The sequence below is a fragment of the Chroicocephalus ridibundus genome, chromosome 3, assembly GCF_963924245.1.
Source record: "Chroicocephalus ridibundus chromosome 3, bChrRid1.1, whole genome shotgun sequence".
NCBI lineage: Eukaryota > Metazoa > Chordata > Aves > Charadriiformes > Laridae > Chroicocephalus > Chroicocephalus ridibundus.
In genome coordinates, this window is record NC_086286.1 from 6,174,620 (window position 1) to 6,197,969 (window position 23,350).

The 23,350-nt window shown below is 40.6% G+C and overlaps 1 protein-coding gene and 1 non-coding gene across 5 annotated transcripts in view; both read left to right on the forward strand.

The window, feature by feature from the left end:
• MACROD2 (mono-ADP ribosylhydrolase 2) overlaps positions 1–23,350 on the forward strand; it is an 893,215-nt gene that overhangs the window by 383,338 nt on the left and 486,527 nt on the right. The gene's annotated exons all lie outside the window — the stretch shown is intronic.
• Positions 20,731–20,920, forward strand: LOC134514017 (U2 spliceosomal RNA). The gene has a single exon (XR_010070604.1). It is a non-coding gene; the product is annotated as a U2 spliceosomal RNA (small nuclear RNA).

A 23,350-nucleotide genomic window follows, 5' to 3' on the forward strand; every position in this document is an offset into this window, starting at 1 on the left:
TGTTTCACACCGCTACATCAGCAGAGAAGGATTAGATAAATATTAGATTTTCCAGTAACCTGCCCCAAACGGGTGGGATGGGAGCGTGGCACGCTGTCTGCAACAGACAGAGAAACTTCTGGTGTCTGTGTACGATGATGAGAACCGAAACGCAACATGAGTGGAAAATAATGCAGCTTTTCGCTTTTAAATAATCTAAGGTGGTTGACACTAACCCTGGGACAAAACGCAATTGAAGTGTACCAGTCAAGATCCAGTTTAAGCAGTTTTGATGTTTTTCTTCCAAATTCATTGTTTGGCACCGTGTAATTCTTTAATACAAAACAGTTGTTTTCATTTTTAATGTTAGTTACAGGAAAATTTATGGTGTATTTGTACTTCTCTGCAAATATTCAAGTGCTCTTCTGGAAGAAGGTATGCAATAAATAAGGCTGCTTCATACACAGAGTGGACATTAAATCATTTAATAGTATAATAAGAAAGCCTTGAACTAAAATCCTTGTGGACTTTCAGAAGGTTTTTTTTTTTATTAGATTTTCCAGTATTATATTCTTTAATGGAAAACTTTCCCTCCTGCTAGTATATATTCAGTCATGTCTTAAAATTAAAATATGGCAAAATATTTACTGTAACTACAAAACAGAGATATACAGAAGAGTGAAAATATACCTATATTACATCATTATGCTATGATTTAACATATTTACATGCCTTTTAAGAATACTGGCAAGTCTTAGTGGCCGACAATATATAGCGGTGCCTGTGTTAGCTCAAGTTTGCAAACACCAAAATCAAGAAAAAGGTTTTTTTCAGTTTCCAGTGATCACTCTGAATTACTCGGAACTCCGAGTTTCTCAGAAAATGGGTTGTTGGTTTTATTTCCTCAGTGCTACTGTGACATAAAAAAACCCTTAATACTAGAGTTTTCTTCTTAAGTAGGCTTAAAAAACACATGGAAGATTTAAAGTTTAAACCGACACAGATACTTATTCCGCAAGGACTGAGTGCAAGACTGACAGTACCGAAGCCCTTGAGCTGAAGGGGTAACTTCATTAACCGGCGTCACCGGCAGCCTTTTATGATCTCCTTAGGCCTCATCCCATCGAGCGGCCGTTTCGCACAGCCGGACTGTCATCCTTGCAGCCCCATTTTAGCTTAGTAACAATTCACTGCATCGGAAAGCACAGTTCTAAGCCTTTGTATTTCAGGGGCATACTCATGCTCTGAAAAGTGAATGTAGGGGATACAATCGTAGATGCAAAATTTTTGCATTTCATTGGTCTCAATGACCAATCACTAAATGTCATGTGTACAAAAAAAAACACTTGTCAGTAAGCCGGCTGTTTTCCCAAGAATTTGTAAGTCAGGTTTCATGCTTTCTAACCAGGTAACTGTCATCTCCCCATCTCGCTTCAGACTAAATACCGAAGGCACATGGAGAAGACCTAAAAGTAGGAAGAGCGATCTTCAAATTGTCACCCCTCAGGATAAAATTGCACTTATAAGTTTTTCAAAACTGAGAATCAAATTAACGTTTCTGCTTTGATTGAAACAAGGGGAGAAGCCCTCTGTCCGTTACGGAGAACCTGGCCCCAGAAGAGGTGCAGGTAAGAATTTTTTTGCCGCTCCCTAACGGGGCAAGGCTGGCATTGGATTCTGTCCATGCATCACTATATAAAAATACCTTGTCAGAAGTGATCAAAATTAGATCAGATTCTTGGTCTGTAGGGATGACATGTCAGAAGATGTGAAATTTACAGTGAAATAACCTGTATATATCATGCAGTGAGACACGCCCGCATACGTTCTTTGTGTATAGTGCGAACACCCACAGATCTGCTTTTATTGCCTGCTTTCCTCCAGTTGAGATTCTGTGAAATCCCACTCAGAGGGGGGCAGATTTTATGACTGGATTTTATCTTATTGCTTCTGCTCGTGCATTTGCTGTCTATATTTTTTAACTTCCTACGTATATCTGTGTTTGGTGTTAGAAATTTGGGAATAAATTTACAACTAATCTTGAAGAAACCATTGCAGTGCAAAGCTTTTCTTCAGGAAGGCTTTCTGGTCACATATTTCTCTTATGAAAAAGTGGAAATAGGTTGAAATACTTGTAGAAAATATTCTAGTGAGAATTTATCTTGCACTTTAAGTTGGGGTTAACAGAACCATAGTGCCTTATATACAGCACAGCAGCTACTTCAGCCATACTCATTCACTCTTTCAAGACATTCCATCAAGAAGACTTTTTTTTATATATATATATTTTATTTCTGTGTCTTTTAGTCCCCTCTTTGTTCTGAAAATGTGGAGTGTGCTATGTTTCAATTCCTTTACTCTCTGGAAATGTTAAAGCCATTTGCCGTTCTAACTGATCCCTGCTTGGAGTGTTTCATTACTGATGCAATCTCGAGGTGAGCATTATAAAGTGAAGTATTATTCTTGATCTTACTGCGAAGCAGTAGGGAGTCAAACTGCAGGCAGCCAATGTCAAAATCGCCTTTTCTAAAGGATTTTTTTTTTTTTTTTTTTAATGTGAGGGTGAAGTGCATTTAAGGCTGTGTTTGCTGATCTTGAAGCTCGGGATGTAACGAGTAAAATGACAGAAGAATATGACCTTGCAAAGAACGAGAGGGATCAAATCTACATGAGCTTTGGGAATAATGGAAATGAGGCACAGTCCAAATGAATGAGACCTTTAAAGGTTGCCTTTCCCTTCAAAAAGGTTTTTGATACAATATGAAGCTTCTAACAAACCCTTAAGAAAAGACAATTATGGTACCATCCATAGGGTTCAGGATTCAAGGTGTTCAGATTGGCTGCAGCTTGACAGCCATAGAAACTATTTCCCATTTAATCTATTTAACAAGAATGAAAGAGTGTTTTCTTACTCTTAGTATGTAGAATATTTAGTCATTAATTTGCTTTTATACTGTTTTCACTGCTGAGATTTGAGCATATTGTGGAAAATTAATTATCTTAGCGCATACCGTACTTATGAAGTATTGATTTCCCTTTTCCAGTTATAGAAAATTGTACTTTTTTTTTTTTTTCCCCCTCTTAAATTGAATTTATTTCTTCAGAGGAGTTAGACTGGAAAATGCTGTATGAAAAGCCAGCATTTTGAAAAGCGGGGTGTATTGAGTGGATTTTTTTGAAACTAATTTAAAATATTTTGGGCAGCCTTCTTTCACAACCACCTCTTATAATGTACCAGTTCCCAAAGAAATTACGCAGCGCATCTTCAGCCGTTACAGAAGGAGTGATTATGTGCAGATCTGAAAGACGTTGATGAAGGCGCCCATGGAGGGCCTGGCCCAAGGAAAGGCAGGTCAACGGTCTCCCGTTGGTGGCTTAGGCCCTACGAGAGGGTGTCCTTCATGACTAAGGCAGTAACAGTGAGGTTTCTGCCAATAGTCACATTTTTTACGCTTAGTTACAGTTTTTACTCTGCTGGTGCTCCTGTCTTTTGCTTTCTATGCAGTACTGTCCCTGATTTTCACCATGGTTAAAGCTGCTTCCTCTGTCCCTGCCTTCACATAACTGAACCGATTTCTTTTTTCTTTCATTCTAAAGTTGCTGGTTTTAGAAAAGGGAGAGAGAGACAGAGGTGGAAAGGAGGTTGTTTGGTTTGGTATGTGACCTTTTTTTGCTGTGGCATTTTTGGTTGGGGTTTGGTTATTTTCTTTTCTTTTTTTCCTACTCCCCATTTTCTTGGAACCGAAGTCTGTAGTTTTAGGAACTGTGGGAAAAAGACACACATTCACTTTAATTTTTCTGCTGTATTTTTGCTCTCTATGACAAATTCCTCTAGACACCTCTCATGGCTAGCCCCAGTCACACACTGGTGCTCTTCCTGCACGTCCTTTTGTAGCTACTCTGCTGCTGTGTGTAATGGACCCTCCCTCTCTCCCCACCTCCGTGCTGCGCTTTCCCTTTCTCCTTTTCTACCAGATTTCGCTTGTGATTTCTTTAGCTGACATATGAATGCTCAGAATTTCAAAACAGCCCACAGCTGCAATTAGCCATTTGTCAAGGTGTGCATGACCCAACCGGCCTCCTCGCTGCAGTTAAGTCCTTCAGTTGGTCTGCTGACGCACCACAAAATTATCCTCTTAGCTCAATGAATGAGCACAGTCCCATAGCAATAGAAGCCTGTCTGGGTAATATATAAAAAAAACATTGTGTGCATTCACTGCCCGCCCCCCCCCCCCCAATATGGAGTTGTTTTTCCCTTTCATCTTACTGTTTCTAAAGGCAATAAAAGCTTTGTCCACCAGCAGTTACAAATTTCTGGTGTGACACACCCCCAATTCAGTGCTATTATGCTTAGGCTTGTACGGCTGGAACCCCACGAGGCATTTTCAAGTATCTTCTCCATCCAACTCAAGCACTTCTCATCACTCCAGAAATGTCTTTCTTTAGCTTACAGGACAGAAGAATGAGCTCCCTTCAGAGCTTAATATACCTCTGCTTCACACAGAAGCTGAAGGGGTGCTGAGGTAATGTAATGAGAGCACAGGCAATCCGAGTTGGAAGTAAAATACATTTTCTCTGTGATGTGCTCAACCTTTTCTGCCCTGGGGCTTAAAAACTGAAATCTACTCTTTAATTTAGCGTTCTCCGCCTGTACACTGAAATGCCGCTAATGATTCGAGAGAGTTAACAAGAGGGTAGCAAAAACGATATGTCAGATATATCTGAAACCATAAAAATTCTACAGGCAAGACAATTTGACTCATGTCAACGGATTTTGAAAATATAATTTTCTGTCTACTGGAGGCCAGGGAAGAGAACATATTGAGTTCATTTGTGTCGCAGTATTTTTACAAACTCCTTATTAAATCAAACTTGAAGTAAAGGTTCGTTTTAACAACAGTCAGTGTGCTATTACGCTTATTTGTTTAGAATGGCTAAACAGAATTATTTTGAAATTTAAAAATAGTCTAAAAAGTCTAGATCGCTTCAAAACAGAGCCATATTTTGTTGGGGAGGCTTTTTGTGGTTTGTGTTTGGGGTTTTTTTCTGCTTTTTTTTTTCTTTCTGTAGAAGCAGTGCTCCCGGGAAAAAGGCTGGGACTTTGTGATTCACCAGCTCAATTATTCTTACGAACATGTCATGTGTGTCAGTTCTTCTGTTTTTTTTTCTTTTTTTTCCATGAGCTGCTACTAGGCAAGCTTGCCATGCGTCATGAGTGCAAGGGCACGTGTTCCAAGGAGATTAATATCCGTTTCCAGAAACATGGCAATTTCTCATGATTTGTGATTCATAGAGGTGGCTATTTACACCGTCTAAAAATGTTGAATAGGGCATCTATTATTTTACCTGTCTAATTTTTTCTTAATGCTGTAAAGAAGTTCATTTATTCAGTAAGATAGTTGCTTTTCATGACACTTTAACATCTGTTTCTGAATGATATCTTCAGCTCTCTAGTGAAACTTAAATCTACTTTGGAGTTGGAAGCTAATGCATGTTAGCGATGGCATACGATGCAATTTTAAGCTGTTCATGTGTATTTAAAATAAGATTGATTTACAGTAGTTTCTTTCCCAGGCAAGTGCAACTTAAACTAACTCTTAATGATCCAAATGCATTTAAAACTGGTTCATAAACTCCTCAAAAACACAAAACTCAGAAACCTTTCAAAGCCAGTTTACTCCAGCATTGCTGTCATGGCTAAAAAAGCACGCTTTCTTGACCACAACAAGTCGGCTTGTTTTTTCTTGGCATTGCCTTTCCTTAGCTCACAAAATGAGACAGGAAAACACATTACTACAATATATCCTTTCGGTGCAAGTCAGCTGGAGATGCACTTGGGAAGAGGCATTTCTCAGAAAATAGGTGTGCTTCTTAACAGAAGGCTGCAACTAAAAGCAACCCCCCAAACTAGCCTGTACACAACTGCGTGCCACGCGGGTATGTGGGGTGTGCGGCCAACTGCCCCAATAGTGCTTCACCCCCAACCAGTCCCTGGCTGGCTTTCTAGCAGTCCTGAACTTCGTCCTCATCAGGAGAGTAATTTTTTTAAAATTATCATTGTTTTTTAAAGGAATGTACTCTTGGAGGCTACTCCCATCTCTTCACGGGCCTTGCATTCTGCTGGTCATCGCATCTATTCCATGTCTTTCTTCTTCCTGTTAGGCTGAGAGCCTTTTCAGATGCAGCAAAGCCTCCATCTTCTTGGAGCGGGAAGAAGAAAGGAAGAGCATGAAAATTCGGTTCATCGGGCAAGAGATGACCTAAGCTTTTCTCCTGTGCCGGCTGGTGGGCCCTCGTTATTGCAGATCTCTGTTTTTTGGAGGAGATATTGCAAAGGTAGGAGCACAGGATGCTCCGACCATGCTTTGGGAGCACCAGCTCGCCTGATGGCTGCCCAGGGGCTTCATTTTGAGCCGCAGCTGGGGTTGAATCCATGTCAAGTTGTGACCATCATTTTACAGATTCACGGTGTGAAGCAAATGGAGGCAAATGTCGTATTAGATCACCCTGTCGAGGCAAAGTGAAAAGTGTATCGGTGCTATCCAATTAACAGCATAGTAAATTGAATCTGTTAAGTCTAAACAAAATTTGCTTTGGTCCCTAATTTTGAGCATACCTGTATTATTTTTAATGGATTGAAGCTGACAGGAGATTTGTGTAAGAAGATTTCATGTAATTCTAATGGGAATCTGAGCCCTTTGTCAGCGCGCGACAAAATCCTACATCATTCACAGAATTTAAGATGGTGTTAATGTTATCCAAGATTATTTACAGAATATTTTTAAATGCCTAAACGTTTCTTTACAACCTACTGGAGACATTCACGGGCTCCATGCTGCCTTGCCCATCAGGTTTGTGAACTGGGCCGAGCCCTTCAGCCTTCAGCCACCACAGCATTAATTATTGTTAGTCATCAAGGAAGCAAAGTGGCGGACTTCTGAACTTGTGTGCAGGCGCCGCCACCGGCTAGAAACAGCTTCGATTCGGGAGAATTTTTAATTTTTTTTGTCAGTTGAGAAGCTTTTAATCACCGATTCTGCTATCGAGAAGTAAAAGCGGGCGCCCGCCCCGCACCGTGAGCACCGGGGAAGGCTCCCCTCAGCGGCCCCTCGCTGCCACACAGGGGGCTGCCCGGGCTCTCCTTCAGCCGCTCGCCCTGCCGCCTTCCCCTCAAGGGGCCGGCGGGTGCTGCGGACCCAGCGCCGCCCCTGCCGGGTCCCTCAGCTGGGGCCGCCCCTCGCCTCCTCCCGCCGGCACTGCCGGGCACCTTCCGCCGCGCGGGAAGCCCTTGAGGCGGGAAACGCGCCTTTGTCTGAGGGAGGAGTCCGAGGAAGCTGTCAGGAGCCGAGGCGGGCAGCGGGGAGCGCGGAGGCGAGCGCTGGATGCCGTGCCCTGCCGAGAAATGGCCGGAGGACAGGTCACGGAAGCCGGATGAGAGTTTTCTGAACCCAAAAAGCAAAAGCAGAAACCCTCGAGGTCTTCCCCCCGTTGGCAGCCCCCGCCTGGCCCCACAAGCCTGCTGCCCGTGGTGGCGCGGCCGCTCGGCGATGGCTGCCAGCACCCATAAGTTGGGTGCCAAAAGCAGCGCATGAGGCGGTTTCTCTCAGTGAAAGGCAGCAGCTAGGTATCATAGAATCATAGAATGGCTTAGTTTGGAAGGGAACTTAAAGATCACCCAGTCCCAACCCCCTGCCCTGGGCAGGGACACCTCCCACCAGCCCAGGTTGCTCCAAGCCCCGTCCAGCCTGGCCTTGAACCCCTCCAGGGATGGGGCAGCCACAGCTTCTCTGGGCAACCTGGGCTGGGGGCTCACCACCCTCACAGTCAAGAATTTCTTCCTGATATCTCATCTAATCTCCCTGCTTCCAGTTTGAAGCCATTACCCCTCGTCCTATCACTACATGCCCTTGTAAAAAGTCCCTCCCCGGCTTTCTTCTGGGCTCCCTTCAGATGCTGGAAGGCCACTATAAGGTTTTCCCAGAGCCTTGTCTTCTCCAGGCTGAACAACCCGACTCTCTCAGCCTGTATAATTAAGGAATTTGTGCTGACAGCTGTTCCTGCAGATACCTGCTCTTCCCCCAGCAATTGCCGATGTCTAGTAACCAGGCCGAGCTTGGTTAACTCCTGCTCTTTTCTGTGGGGTAATTGCAATATCTTGTGTGTAGCCATGAGCAAATGTAAACTTCTGCAATGGCAAGAAATACCGCATGGAGTATTTCATCCTTAGCACATACGTAGCCTGTTTTCAGTATCTTTCGCAAGGCCTTTTCTGTTTTCTTTGAGCATATGGGCACTGCTGAAATAATGTATTAAGAAGGAAATAGAATTTCCCTGCTGTCTCAGTAGTAGTCCTCAATTTGTGGGGTTTGTAGACTTGTATAAAATTTATCTTATCTTTGTCTCATGATCTGGTGACTATTTAGTAATAACGGTGACCCACACAGTGTGCCAGGACACCATGCTGTTTGGTAACGAGAACTCCTGGAGTTCTGTGAAGGCACCAATTAATCATCATAGTGCCAATTAAAAAGGCCATTAGAAATACTGTCCGTAGCCATCAATCCTCCATAGGTATTCTTTCTCAAAGAGATGCATGTGTGGTGCACTCAGATTTGCACACATACGCGTACTTCTTTTTCCAGGTCGGTATGACCTGGCAGAGCGATTGGGCAAAATGTATTGGCAGCAGCAATGAATTTATATTCTGTCTTACATCATATTATATTTAGATCCTAAATTTATTCCAATCTGTTAAATCTTAAATCAGGTTTTGTTTTTGTAAGTGGGACATAATTCTTCATGCGGCAGGGTTACACTTAAGCTCTCACTGGAGTTGCACTGCAGTATTGTCAGGGCGTGATTTTAAGGCCAACATTCATTAAATCCTTTCAGAACAGGGACTTGCCTGTCCCACAGTTGCTGCTGGGGAGCTGTGTGCCAGTTTGGGTCTCCAAGCACTCCAGTGATGTAAGTAATTGTGGGCGGAGCAAGTAGCATTTTTACCTTACATTGTTTATTATTTTTCATTTTAAATTCTTTTAGTCAGCTACTTATAAGTTCTTCATATTTCACTTGTTTGAATTAGAGACATTTTTATACCCATTGTGTGCCCCAGAATGTTTTTTTGTTTCCCCAAAAAGTCCATTTGAAAACAGTAGAAGCATTTATGACACTGAGTAAAGTAGAATGCTGTTTTGTCTATATTAAGAAAAAGAAAGTTTTTTATTAGGAAGCAGAGCTCATGCTTTGAGCAGGGGTTGAAAATTCTTAAGGGATTATGGGTTTTGGGGGTTTTTTTTGGTTTTTTTTGTAAAACATCTAAGTTGTTCAAAGTTACAGGGCACTGAAACCCCCTGTTGTCTCATGCTCAGCAGAGGTGTTAATGTTTCAGAGCTGTGTTCTGCAAAAGGAAGGGAGCTGGATGGAAAGGACCTGTAATAAGTGGAGCACCTTTATCAAAAATCTGGAATTGAACTCAGGATTTTTCTCTGCTGTTAGCAAATACTTTATGAAACGCAGTAGCAGATATATATGTTATCATCCTGTTATCACAGAAGATAATCTGCTACCTCTGTCTTTTGCTTCAATCGCTTAGGTACCGGATTTTTGGTAAGCAGATCTTTGGAATTGATGATGTGCCTGTCGGCATCAACACACTGCTCCATAATGGCAGATCAGTTTGGCTTTCCAATTTACATTTAAAAAAAAAAAGTAAAAAAAATCCAAACAACCAGTCTACATTAAAAAATAATACTCAAACAAACCAATTTCAATCTTTTTTCCCAGCCTCAAAATCCCAGAAATTACACACAGAGGAGATGCGTTAAAAGAAGGTCAGAGAGTTATAGTCACTTGCACACTTTTGCTTAAGTCTTCTCCCTTTGTATATGGTCATCATCATTCAGTTATTAACGATGTGATCATAGACCCCAAAAGATTTTTTGATTGTAGAAGATGATACAGCTCTGGGAATCAGGCTTGTGTTGTGAAAGAGCTCCCTGCCTCATTTTGTTGCCAATCATGAGGTGGGAGTCTTGTGAAGGAGAGGAGACAAGACCGTTACTTGTCTCGTTGCATGGCCACCATCATTCTCTCCTCCGTGGAGGACCTGGCATCACTGCATCAAGCAGACAGCACCTGCCGATGGCCCCATTCCTGGAGCAAAGAAACAGAGGCTGGGCAACTGAAGTTCTTACAGCTGCCGCTGAAATACACACTCTGAACCCCATAAAACACAAAGAAGTGCTGAATACCCGTAGTGGGTGGACGTGCTGGCTTTTCATACGGGCATGCAAGGATCTTGGAGTCAATTGACCTTCATCTTGCTGTGTCCCCGTATCCCAGCTTTTATGCCCTATCCCAGCTATTATCCAGGAGAGGATAAAATGCCTTTTGTCAGATGGGAGCAGGAGGGTTGGCAAATAGCCTCGTTCTATTTTAAGTAGTGACACGCTAGTGTGCTGAGCACCATGAAAACCGGGATGATGTTAAGAATTTTGCAGTCAGAGCAAAATCCAGAGGGTGTTACAAGACAGCCAGAAATGACAATAAAGCCAATTATCAGCTAGCTTCCATTCATTCAGTGAGAGCCCATGTTTGTCATTTATATTGGGGCAGGGGGAAGATGCAGCTTGTGAACAAATGGTGGGGGTTTAAAAGGGTGAAATTTTAAATGGTAGTCTTTGTAATAATAAAGGAACATAAGGCTTGTATGTGCTAAAAGCAAATTTAAAAATGAAGCCTCTTTCCTGCCCTTCAACTTAAAATCTTACGATTATCTTAAATCCCAAAATGTGGCTTCATTGTTCATTTCCTTCTTACCAGAATGTAAAATAACAGGAGCCCGAGGTTTTAGTGTATTAAAAAAAAAAAAAAAAAGTAATCCTTTTTCATTATAACTTCTGGTAGTGTTTTAATTAAAGGTATTAGGAGAACCGTCATGTGCGACACATTTTAAAATTCTTGTACAGTGTACTAGAAATATCTAGGAAAGGGATTATGTGTGTATCTTGTTCACTCGCAGTGAAGTAGACCGGATTTTGTTATTCTTGACTGTTTATCACCTGCAGCTTGGTCCTGTGTTTTTACATGGCTAAGAGGAAGAATGTCTGTGTCTTGTGTGTGTTCGTTGTAGTTCATAACCTATTTAACAAATTGAGACAGGTTTTAGCAAAATTCAGTGTTGACTCTTCATACTGAGAGAAAACTCGTTAAAGAAAGCTACATAAAATTTTGACACACAGTTAAAGAGGAAACCGAGAAAATTATTTCTCTGGTTTTGTGAGCTGCTTTCATTTCTCCCTGGTTTTGCCCCACCACCTTTCCCCACCTTCCTCCCAGGTGTGCCCTCGTAGTGTGTTTCAGCCTGTGTTTGTGCCACCTTCAATGAAGGATTTTGAAGATTCACTCTGACGGGCCGTGCTGTTCTGCCGGAATCATGTGGTGTTGTTTGCCTGGCTTCCTGGGCTCACACTGCGCTGCCCAAGTGGCAAGGTGCAAATTCCATGAATTTAAGAGGGTAATCCGACAGAATTCTTTGGTCAGTCTGCTGATTGACACTTTGTGCCAGCATTTTTCCTTTAGTGTTTTTCTCAAAGAGTTTGCATTATGTCACTACCCTGTAAAACTGGCTCTAAAATATATTATGGCAATGAGGATGAGCAACATAGAGCAACGTACGAAAATTGCACTGGCTGCTGTTTGGAGTGAATGGTTTGGGGTTTTAACCTCCAACATTTTGAATGAGAGAAGGGTGGAGGAAGGAATTTGGGAGGTTGTCCCTAGGAATTGTCATGTAACATGTATTCGTATAAATTTAGAAAAATGCGAAGTGTAAGATTTTAGGGAGATGTTTTAAAAGTAAAATGGTGTTTCCACCCACTCCTTAGCTTCCGTGTAAGACAGGAGTGTCACTGCTTTTAACAGCTGCCAGTGCAGCGACCTGGGTTTGAATGGAAAGATTTTGTTGATGGACGTTTAAACAAAAATGTTAATTTGTTTACATGCCATGTTGTCCCAGTGGACTTGTTTAGATCACCAGATGCCTTGAAAAGCCAAAGTCTTCGGCCGTTATAAGGAATTTGTGTAATTTTTCTGTTTATCCTTTGTAGTATTATCTTCTTTCAGGGGATCTGATTCACTTGCAAGATGCCTTTAAGTAGGTCTTTTTACTTTCATATTCAGTTTAAAAAAAAAAAAAACAAACCAAAACCAAAGAGTTAAACAGGTATCTAAAGTTACTGGGTGTAAGCACATAAAACCAATTTATTAGGTGAAGCAGCATTACTGTGCAGAGAGACAAGTGTCCCCCTGAAATAATGTGTACGTTGGCTTCTCTACTTGGACAAGAGGAAGATTTGTGTGGTTTTGCTACTCTTGTGCTCTTTTTGAACAGTTAGTAAATAATGTCAATTAACTTTTTTTTTTTTTTGAGTTCTTTAGCTGACAACTGATTGACCAGCCATTCTGAAAGCAGATGGGAAAATTTGTTCAGATGCCCTTTTTTTTTCTTTTTCTTCTTTTTTTAAGTCCTCAGGATCTCACCTAATTATAAGGTGTGTAGAGTGCCTGTGGCCTAATTCCTCTTACCCAAACAAGTATCATCCATTCAGGAATCTGGGTGTTCCTCGCATGTTTTCCCCAGATGAATGGATCTCAAGTTTAGTTAGCAATAATACAATAAATCTAAATTTATATTGCTATGAATATATAAAAGGGAGCATAAAATAAATTCATACTTCTTCCCATCTGTGCTTGGTACAAGTGCTGGTATAATGAAAATTAAGTCCAAGTGTTTCATCAAAACCAAAGTTTTGTCATTTCTTATTACACAAAAGTGAAGTATTTACCTTGCAAGTATTTGAAGGTTTATAGAGTCCATGTCAAGAAATTTCTGCCCATTAACGCATGTTATGAATGAATGCCTCTGGTTTGTTTGGGATTTTTGTATATAGGAAACAATATTGAGAGACTTGTGTGCGTGAATTTTTCTAAAGTGTCTGCAACAGTATTTACTAAAGTGTAAACGTCCAGTGGAGGTTTTGCAATACCAGCATTTCAGCAGAAAGTCCAGGGTGAAATTTTATGGAGTGTACTTGGGGTGTCTCATCTGATTATAACATTAAATAACTAGAACATAATGTAAATAATGGAATTATTTGAAAAGATACAAAAATGATGCAGTATGTGAGCAAACGTTGTCACTGTAATTAGCTCTGTTGGTTCGGCTGCACCATCTAATTGATCCAAGAACAGAATATATAGACATCTCCCTTTCAAAGAACCCTCAGATACATGATTCCACTGTGCTGGAGAATGTGTGGTTGTGTGTGTACGGCCACAGGCATGCTCGTTTTCTCAGACATCTCAAAAGATGAAACTGGAATACTGGTAATTTTTTTGATTACATGGCCATTGTAATCTCTCAGTTATTAGCAGTTTGGCACCCATCAAAAGCAGCTTTTGCAGCCCACTGATTGAACTGAAACTCTTGGCTAGACAGAAGATTTTGGAGAAGCCCAGAGAGCCGTGTGGGAACTGGTTTCAAATCCCAGATAACTGGAAGAAATGACACCCCCCGAGGTGTCAAGGGTCCCTATAGCAAATTTAAGCACGCTTTTCGTTTCCTTGTCAATGAGATGAAAGTAGAGGTGTTTCCCTGAGAAAGTGGGAGAAAGCAGCCACACAGTGCAATAGCATTTTTGCGAGAGAGGTTGGTGAGGATGCTGGTGTCTGTCACCTTCCTCCCCTCCACAACCGCGCATTAAATGTAGGCAGCCATTGATAGAGGGGCAGGCAGGTTTTAAAAAGAACCAAATAAGTGGGGAGAGCAAATAGCTCTCACTGAGTTCATTCCCTTTATTCCTTCTGCGAAACCAGGAGAAGCTTCTGATACTTTACTCCTGGCAAAAATGTTTGTCCACTTCTTACTGCCTCGTGTGTTTTCTTTTGATATGTTGGGCAAAGTGAACAAGCATAAAATTGAAGCCGGGCCAGAAGAGGGGATGAGAAAAGGAAGGACCAGTCCTAGACAGCAAGTTATACAATGCTAGCCCTTAAAGCCTAGAAAAAAGCTGTTTAAAATTGCTGAGTACGAAGCAAACATCGCCTGGGTCAGCTTTCCAGCTTGACAGCTACGAACACGTGACCAATAATTCAACCCGACAGAAGAGGCGTTCAAGAATACAAATATCATGAATGCTCTGTTCTGCTTATGCACTCGAAATGCAATCCGTAAGCCTGGACTTCCCTGTCAGAGCGCTGTCTCTTCCCCTCCTCTCGTTTGATGAGCATCTTCCATGTGAAAGCGCAGCCTTTCTGATCCCATTAGACGAGAGAGGCTCTGTCTCTGCGGTCCTTTTTGCAACCTGTGCACTCTGCAAACCGCGCCGTGCATGGGGGATTTGTTAGGAGATGCGTGGGGACCTAACGTGTCACAGGCAGACTTGTTACAGATGAAACCCTGTTGGCAGAAAGGATTAGCTGCAACCGAGAGGGAAAAACAAGAAGTCATATTTTTTAAGGGAGATCGTGGTGCAAAATTTTGATTATTTATTGGGCAAGAAGATAGTCAGGGCTTTGTGTTTTTAGAGATTCTGTACCCTAGGAAACTGGCAGCGGATTCAGCCTGGTGCTGCCAAACTGTACTTCAGAATCCGAGGTTTCATATGAAAAAGGGGGGAAAAAAGCAAAACAAACAGAAAACCCTCTATACCCTGCAGCTGCAGAGAAAATACTCAGAAACTCACTGTGACCAGAGTTGTGTTCTTGTCTTGAGTCAGCAATCAGCTTGAAGCAATACCTTTGAGAAGAGCAAACTACGCTGGTCATTTCAATGCATGTGAGCTATGAAGTCTGACATGTTTACACAGCAGCTAGCTCATTTCTGTGCTTTTTTTTTTTTTTTTTTTTTTCAAAATCCTCAATGTAATGCATGCTGTTTGAGAACGGATTTTCTTGGGACAGAAGAAGAGAACCAGAAGGAAGGTTTATTATTTTTCATGTAACTTAGAATTAATGTTAAAAAAATAAAAGTAAAAATAAGGAGGAAAAAAAAAGCAAGCAACTTTTCAAAATGTGGAGAAACAGAGAAACAAGGGATATTTTCTTTGCCCACCGGAAAAAGCTTTAGTCATATCCGGACTCTTGAAAAAATCAAAACAAAACCCCCTTCTTCCCACTAACTCCTACATTCTCCTTAGCGCCACATGCCCCAACTTACAATTATCCAGCTTTTAATACATTCCACTTCTGCTCTGACATCCATACAATGTACAACAGTTGCACAGTCAGAAAGCAGATCTGTGAAGCACAAAGAATAAAGAATTTGGTGACAGTTTAAAACAAATGTAGTGAATATCGAAGTAAATAACATGAGCAAAACAGGATACTGATGGTATTTTTTCATTTCTGTATGTCTGCCTAAACCTCCTGTCTGGAATGTGCCTACACAGTACTGGGAATTTCCCTTTTGGTGTCAACTCCACTGAATTTACATTTAGCAGGCTGCAGAAATACAGGGGATCTTGTACTTAGTGCTCACAATCACCCTGAGGAACCTGTTAATCAGTGGAACAATTGTGTGGTTCTATGGCTTGCGTCATGTTTGAGCATTGGAGCACAACATTAGAAAAGCCCTGTAATAGCTAATAATTAGTACTGGGTAAGCCTCACAAGGTTTACTTAAGAGTCCTCTCGTGTCAGATTCATATCCAAAGCGTATCTGAAGTATCTGAAGCGTTTAAGGATCTGGGAGGTAATACTTTGTCATCATGTAAGGCAGAAGACCTGTGTATGAAAGGGCAAGGGGATTGTGAAATAATTACTGGCTCTGCGTTTAATTTGAGTCAATGAAAATGCCAGAATGATTGAAGTGTTTATGCTGAAGATCAAGGAGTTAGATTGAAATAGGGTAATCAAAACCAGGGACATCTTTCTTAAGTTTTTTAATATTTCTCAGGGAGGAGATAATGGAGGACTGTGAGAGTATGGCAAGGGAGTGTTGGAAGGAAAAGCAGGATCAGAGGTCACACCTGTGTGAAGCGGTGGTTTGAAAATGACAAGTAAAAATAGAAATATGCTCCACTTGACGGTGATGAATGGGTTCCTTGACCTGAGGAGGAAGACTAGAGGTGGCTTTGCACTGTGGAGGTGGTAATTTGATAGTGGCAGTTACAGGTGAAAAAGTTTGCTGTTAAAAATGCAGTGGAAAAAATGACTGGTCTTAATTATGTATGGATCCTTGTGCCCCTGGGCCTCAGTTGCCAGGGTAGCTGTGCTTTTCTGCAGCCATGGCTGTGGCACTTTCAGTTTGCCATTTTTCCATCCTTTCAGTGTGATTCTCCCATCCCTGTTTTCTCCCTCTGTTCCCAGTACACTTTTTACTTGGTGCTTGTCTATGCTTCACTTATCTTCAACGCTGGAGTGTTCTGCACCACTCACCTGCCTCTTTCCTTTGGCACCACAAAACTGTTCAAATGGCCTCGTTAAGTTGGCAGACTGATGAGCAAGGCCCGTAGAATCATATTGCTGTACCTATATGTATAGTGTCCACCACGTGGGAGGTGGGATCAGTCATATCTTGCTTACATATCTCTTGTATCCCAAGGGCAGGAAAACGTTTGCTCATGGCCTATAACTTTGCCTCTCTGCAAGCAATAAACGCCAAAAGTCTTGTCAGGTTTTTACATCCTAAGACAAAAAGCATGTTACGGGCTGCTGGCTGCTTCTGTTCAAACATGAAGCATGGATTTTGAGGTTAGTAGAGGTCTGTTTGCTTAAAAGAGGTTCTGATGGAGATGAATTATGAAAATGTCAATAAATACCACATTTTAAAAGGCAATAAACTGACTATTAATGTTGAAGGCAGAGCTCCAGGCAAACATTAGCAGCAGCCTGAACCACCTATCTTTATGTACCTTCTTCCTCCATAGCACTCTCCAGCCCTGGACCCCAGAAGGGAGTTCTTAAAGGCCCAAATAGTCAAAAGTGTTCCCCAGACACCATGTTCATGGGTTTTGTTCCTATATGTGGGGGTTTCAGTCATACTTAACCACACAAGTCCCTTATGCGCATGTGACGTCAATCCATTTTGCGGCTAAAAACGCCGAGTACGCTGCAGTTTAGTGCAATTAATCATATGTTTGAGCACCGTGATGCCAAGTTTTATTTTGTTTTGAAATACCGTGTGTGGAAAAGTGGAAAAAATAAATAGTCAAATGCCATGTTTAGCGTAGTTCTCTTCTTTGTAAAAACGTGCCAAAGATTTATTCTAAAGACTTGAGTTAAAAATAAATAGTCTTTTCATAAGTCAGGTCAGGTTTTAATTGCTTGCCCACCCAGTCAGGAGTTATCTGCTACTTGCCGAGTTCCGATCTGTCCACTATCATTACAACACCAGTTCAGAGATTACCAGCTCAAACGACCCACTTGGGGAACGCTGGTATCCATGGGTCTCCCCCTTCCCCTTCACTGGACTTGAAGCCTGATTAGTGTTTAGACATTTCTTTCAGATAATGATAATGTGCCTTTTAATTAGCATCAATATTTCTAATCTTTTGGGAAATAGTAATGTGCTGCTTTTTTACTCCTTGACTGCTGACAGATGGCCGCTTATTAAACACCATTAAATTCCGACATCAATCATTTTTGTGCTTTTTAAAATATGTTTGTCATTTAAATGAAATGATATATAAAGGAGGCAGGTTTTTCACACCGGGGTGTTTAGACTTTGGTGCAGTGCTGAAACAGCATTTGGTGGAGGCCTTGTTTTTTAAGACGTTCGAAGTATAATCTCCGAGGCCTTGCGAACTTGTCATTTCAGTGTACGTGCATACGTTAAAAGGGGCTCTTGTATGGAAGTAGCCCGAGTGCTTTTGAGACAAAGCCACTATTTAAACATTTAGAAACTTGAACTTTTGAGAAGCCTGTGCTCATACGCAGCAAACATTTCATGCATTTACACAGGAATTCATATTGTATGTGTTTTGTGAATGCCGTGGAAACGCGAAGATGGATTCCTGTGTGTTATTTGCAGGAATGCTTTATTTGACTCGATGCATTCTTGGCTAGACCCTCTAATTTGTTATTTGTGAAACTTTGTTTAATGGGTACAATTACGATCTGCATTGTGTCCTTGCTCATCTTAATAGCAGTATTAATTTGCAGGAAGGGACAAAAATTATCTTGCAGAGTTATCAAGCGGTGTTTAGGCTTTCTGAATGCTAATTAATTCAGAGCTCAAATGCTGTACCTGCTGTTTAAAAGGCTGGCAGCTTGTATTCATCACCTGAGTGACAGCTGTTCCTAGCCTTTTTTACTCTTAAAAAGAGCGGGGAAGATTAACTCCTTCCATGCTAATGACTGCCATATTGGAGTAACAACTGCAGTGTTCAAAATTTAAATTTGCAAATATTTGTCTTCAGCAGATTTGCTGATTTTGACAGTATATTAGAGAAAGGATTGGTGACAGAATATTGTTAAGAGAAATTGCTAAACATTTTTCCAATACACTGGTAGTTTTTCTGGGCAGAAACAAAAAAAAAATCTCTGATATTTGATGTCAGAAACAGATCCTCAGTGTAAGCTAGAAGGGAAAGAATTAAAATATTGCTAAGTCAGATTGGAACATTTATAGCAAGTGTGGAATCTGAAGAATATTTCTCTTTGTGGAATCTGATGACTATTTCTCTTGGAGTCGAACTCTTTTTAATATTTACCGTCAAGGAAAATATTTATTAGTTGCAATTCAATTAAATGTTCACGTAAGCCATTGAAATGTCACACAAAATAGTAAAGAACAGTTTTATATTTTATATGCTGCATTCAAAGATCACTGAGTTGTTATTTGTTAAACTAAACTCCTCCACGCTAGGAAGAAATGGTAGTCTTTGGTAATAAAAATAAAAAAGGGGGCTTAAAGGCATGCAGGTAATTTAATTTAATTTAATCTGAGAATGAGTATCATCTGGTATAATGCAGATGTTCATATGCAGGTTTGAGAGGATTATGCAGTTTCCCTGAATGATTGAGGAAGTGGGATACTAATATTGGATTACATTCCTTCTTTTTCGCAGAGGAGCCGATAGCTGAAATATGTATGTTAACTCCATCCCTCCATTCCCTCCTGCCCCCAGTCAAAACATTTTAGTTGTACTACATTTTCTTTTTGGAGGAAACATGAGACAAATCAACGGTTGTCTCCTGTCAAAGGGCATTGCTTACCTACTGATACCAAGCAAAATTCCACGAAAGCTAGTATTTTTGGGTAAACTCAAAGGTTTTTTACTCTTCCTACTTTAAAGACCTATGGAGTCTGGTACGTGTTTTGCTATAGAAGTATTTTAGAAATGCAGACATACAGTATATGTGTCATAATAATTATAAAATTTTCAATCTCATTTTGGAGGCCCTGTATCTTTAGGGAAACTCAGGGTGGACTTGACTAATGCCTCTGGGCTTTGATTCTGTTCACATCGGGTTTTACGCATTCTGATTCAGTAAATCTCATTAAGCACATGTTTAACTTCCAGTATTCACTGAAAGTTCTGTTGACTTCAATAGCAAATTAAGCACACGCTTAAATGTTGTTCAGAGCCTTAGGGAAAGGTGATTAAAGAACAAAGCTATCCTATTAAAATATTTTAACTCATTAAAATCCAGTAGATTTGCAGATACTGATTCACTGAATACTCTGTGTTGAAAGTAAACCAATTACCTTCTAGTTGGCTGGCTCTCTTGCACAGCTTGGAACACCAGTGTCAGTATATTAGCTGGGTATTTCTGCTGTGACAATACATTTCCTTTTACTTTTGACCTGCTGTTCTATTCTTATAAATAATTAGTGATTATAATGAGTGATTGAAAATATAATGGGAAATAAAAAGCTTTCCAAGCTTGTTTACAAAGCGTTCTTGAAAATGAAAATAATTTTTAAGAAATTGTTGTCTTGTTCCAAGATACTCAAATGTCTCGTGTTATTAGTCATTAACTTCAAAAGACATTTTTACTTTCCACGCGCAGGGATGATTTTTTTGAAGCTTTAGCAGTATTGTCTTAGTGTTCTTTGTGTGTGGACATTTTCTGTGTTAATTTATTGTGGAGTTTGATACAGCGTAATTAAAAATCATGCTTTGTCAAGACTGAGATGTAGTCTTTGAATTAGCGTGTAAGATGCTCTAATGAGTCCAGCAAGCATTAGGAAAATGCACTGCAGTGTGCAGTTGTGTCCTTAGTATGTTGTTTATTAAAAAGTCCCTCAACTTTTTAGAATTTTGTGAAATATTTTCTGTAGAAGAAATCGAATCCATGGGGAGAAGGTTCTAAAATAAGCCCGTAATGATTCGGAAACCAGAAGATTGCTAAAGTGTTTGGGGCAGGGGGTAAGGGGGCAGCACGAGGTTAGAGGGAAGGTTGTTGGGTTTTTTTGTTTCGTTTTGTTTTGTTTTGGTTTTTTTCAGTTGATCATAGAGGAAATAATCAGGCCAAGACTGGAATATTTTGGGAGGCTGGACATGGCATTGTTATCTTCCCCAAGTTCCTGTCCTGGAACAGTTACTGTGTGTGCAAAATCATGAGCTCATTGAAATCCTGGCGTCAGTTCTTTGAGGTCTGTAGTCTGTCTGCAGCTTCTTGAAATAAATCTGAGTGACAAAGCTACATAATTGTTCCTACTGTGGTGTTAAAATCTTAGGATGATTCAGTCTCAGTGTGCTCCCTGAGCCAGACCAAGAAACCATCAAATGCTGACCCGCGTTCGCTTCTTGACCTTTTGGCAAAGATCAGGTGTAGCATATGTTTTTATCAGTTTAATATCTGTTATGTCCTCAACTTGAGGATTTTATATTAAATGAGTTTAGGGACTGGGAAATGTACTAGGAACTTATGCCATCCTCTCCATGCGTGAAGCCGGCTATTGCTGTGTTTCTAGAATGGTGGGAAAAGAAAAAAAAAAAAAAAAAAAGAGTAACAAGTCCCCTAATGACCATAAATGAGTGCGAAGGGAAGAGCGGGAACAGAGCGAGCATAGATTGTGCTTCTTTAAAGCATTCTCTGAATCTCCACCCATTTTCAGCTCAGCGGTTTTCCTGAGCCTCAATACAACCCCTGTAAAAGTAAAATGAAATAGAACTTCTGATTGCATTTTAATCTTGTTTTCACTGTCTTCTCAATCCATATTAATGTATGTTTTGTTATGTCCAGTATTATAACATCAGATTATCACCTTCAGGACTGGGCATTACTTTGTACTTACCCGATACAGTGAGCCTACACTCAGTCTCATCCTTGTTGAAGAACATGTTATTGCATCACTGTTGCTGTTTATTTTCACTGCCCACTCTTACAGGTGCCGTTTTTTCTGAAAAATGAGATAAAATAGCAATCAGAAATAACCGCAAAATCCAAAAGAGAAGAAATATACTGCATCGTGGTAATGGTACATACAGGATTTGATTTGGTTTGATTAGGGAGCACTGGAAAGAAATAGGTGCGATCAAAATATTTGAGGAAACACTGCTGTCACAAGTGTTTAAAATACATTCAGAAATATGCCAAAAACTATGGAGAGTTGGTGTTCGCTCGAACGTTTTTGATTGATTAAATACCAGCTCATGCCATTTTATAAAGTGGAGGCCCAGAACTGTTCATACATGTCACGATCAGTGGGTGGCTAACAAAAGCTGGTTTTACTTGGCCTGTGACATAGTTACCGCTGAGGTCTATGTAAGGCAGCAGGTGATGACAAGCGTGGTTTATGACATCTTTTGAAACAGAATCAAGCGCCTAAATGCCAAGTTGATGTGACAGAGTGAAAACTGGAAGTTGTATTAGAAGCAAAATGAATACAGTTGAGAGAGAGAGTGTGATCAAAATAATTTCTAGATGACATAAGGATTTGACCCTTCAAGGATTTCTTACTAAGTATGTGAGGTAACACAGAAAGGAGGAACCTGTGTCATTGTAAATTAATGTCCTTGAGTTAAGCCTCATTACCAAGACACCTTCAGTTTTTTAATTATTTGACCTGCCATGGTTAATAAAAAGAAAGTTAATCTGGTGTGACATTTTTGGTGGTAGCTTGGTGCACTACCAAATTAATTGCAATAAAATAAAATAGTAGTTTCCCCAAAAAAACCCCAAACTTCCTGTTTCTTGCATTTTGAATTGGTTGATGATTTTTTAGTTGTTATTTATGGTCTCAGTATTTAAATTAGGACGTGTTAAGTAAAGCTGATGTTGGGGGGAGGGAATTAAATGCTTATGAACTGTAACCGTTTTAGTGTTGCTATTTAATGGAAAATAAACAATATTTTGATTCTTTAAGATTTCTGTTTAGAACCAAAAACTACAAGATAGAAATCCACTGCAGCAAAATACCATCTTATTACTATGCGTACTACGATGCTTACAGGTTATTGTCAATATACAGTGTCTACTGGCAAGGAAGCTTTTGTTTGTCATGGGAACAAAATGATTGCTCCTCATTTTTCTTGACTGCTGAGTTCTTTAAGCGAAAAGCGTTTTGATCCTGGAATAAATATTGATTCTCTCTTTTCTCTCTTTGAGAAAATTAATTTAGTGTGAGTTATATTCACCCAGGTGAGGTAAGGGCAGCTCAGGACCCCACAGGCTACTTAAACCTGTGACATGGGCTGGCATTCAAGCAGTGTCTTCATTACCCCTGGACCAGCACGTACATGCTACTTCTTTTGAAGAGCGTCTCCTGGGGCAGAGCAAGGCAGGATTAGTGGGCCACTTGTCTGTAGCAATAGGACTGCAGACTTTCTTTTTTCTAGCCAAAAAGTAGTAGAATCTGTCTGCCTTCGTTCATGTCCTCCTCCCCCATTTTTGAGTGGTTCTGTACCATAAACCCAGGTGGTGTAGGTGAAACCAAGGGCACTCATGCATTGTACTTTCCAGAGGCAGCCCTTGGAGAAACATAAAGATCTGCATGTTGCTATGCTGATTTTTAGCACTCAGAAATCCTTCCCACTGTGCATTGGGAGAAGTAGAGAGGTTGGCTATAGTCAAGTTTTGTCTTTGTAAATAGGCTGAAAACATGGAAGAGAGAATGCAGGGTTTTGAGATAATGCATGGGAATATGTTTATGAAGCTGAGCATTTATTGCTATGACTACTCTTCAGCTGACGGGGGACATGCTCGTCCTTGGAGAGGGACTCAATGGCATATTCTTGATACACAAATTGAAAGAATAAGCAACAGCAATGGGAAGAGTTGGAGAGATTTCTTTAAAGAATTGCACGCTTCCAGTTCCTTCTCTTTGCAGCTCTCTTAACAAGATGCTGTGAGAAACATCTGAGCCTTTGCAGATGACAATGTGTGCCTGTTGCTATCCTAGTGCCTGATAGCAGTC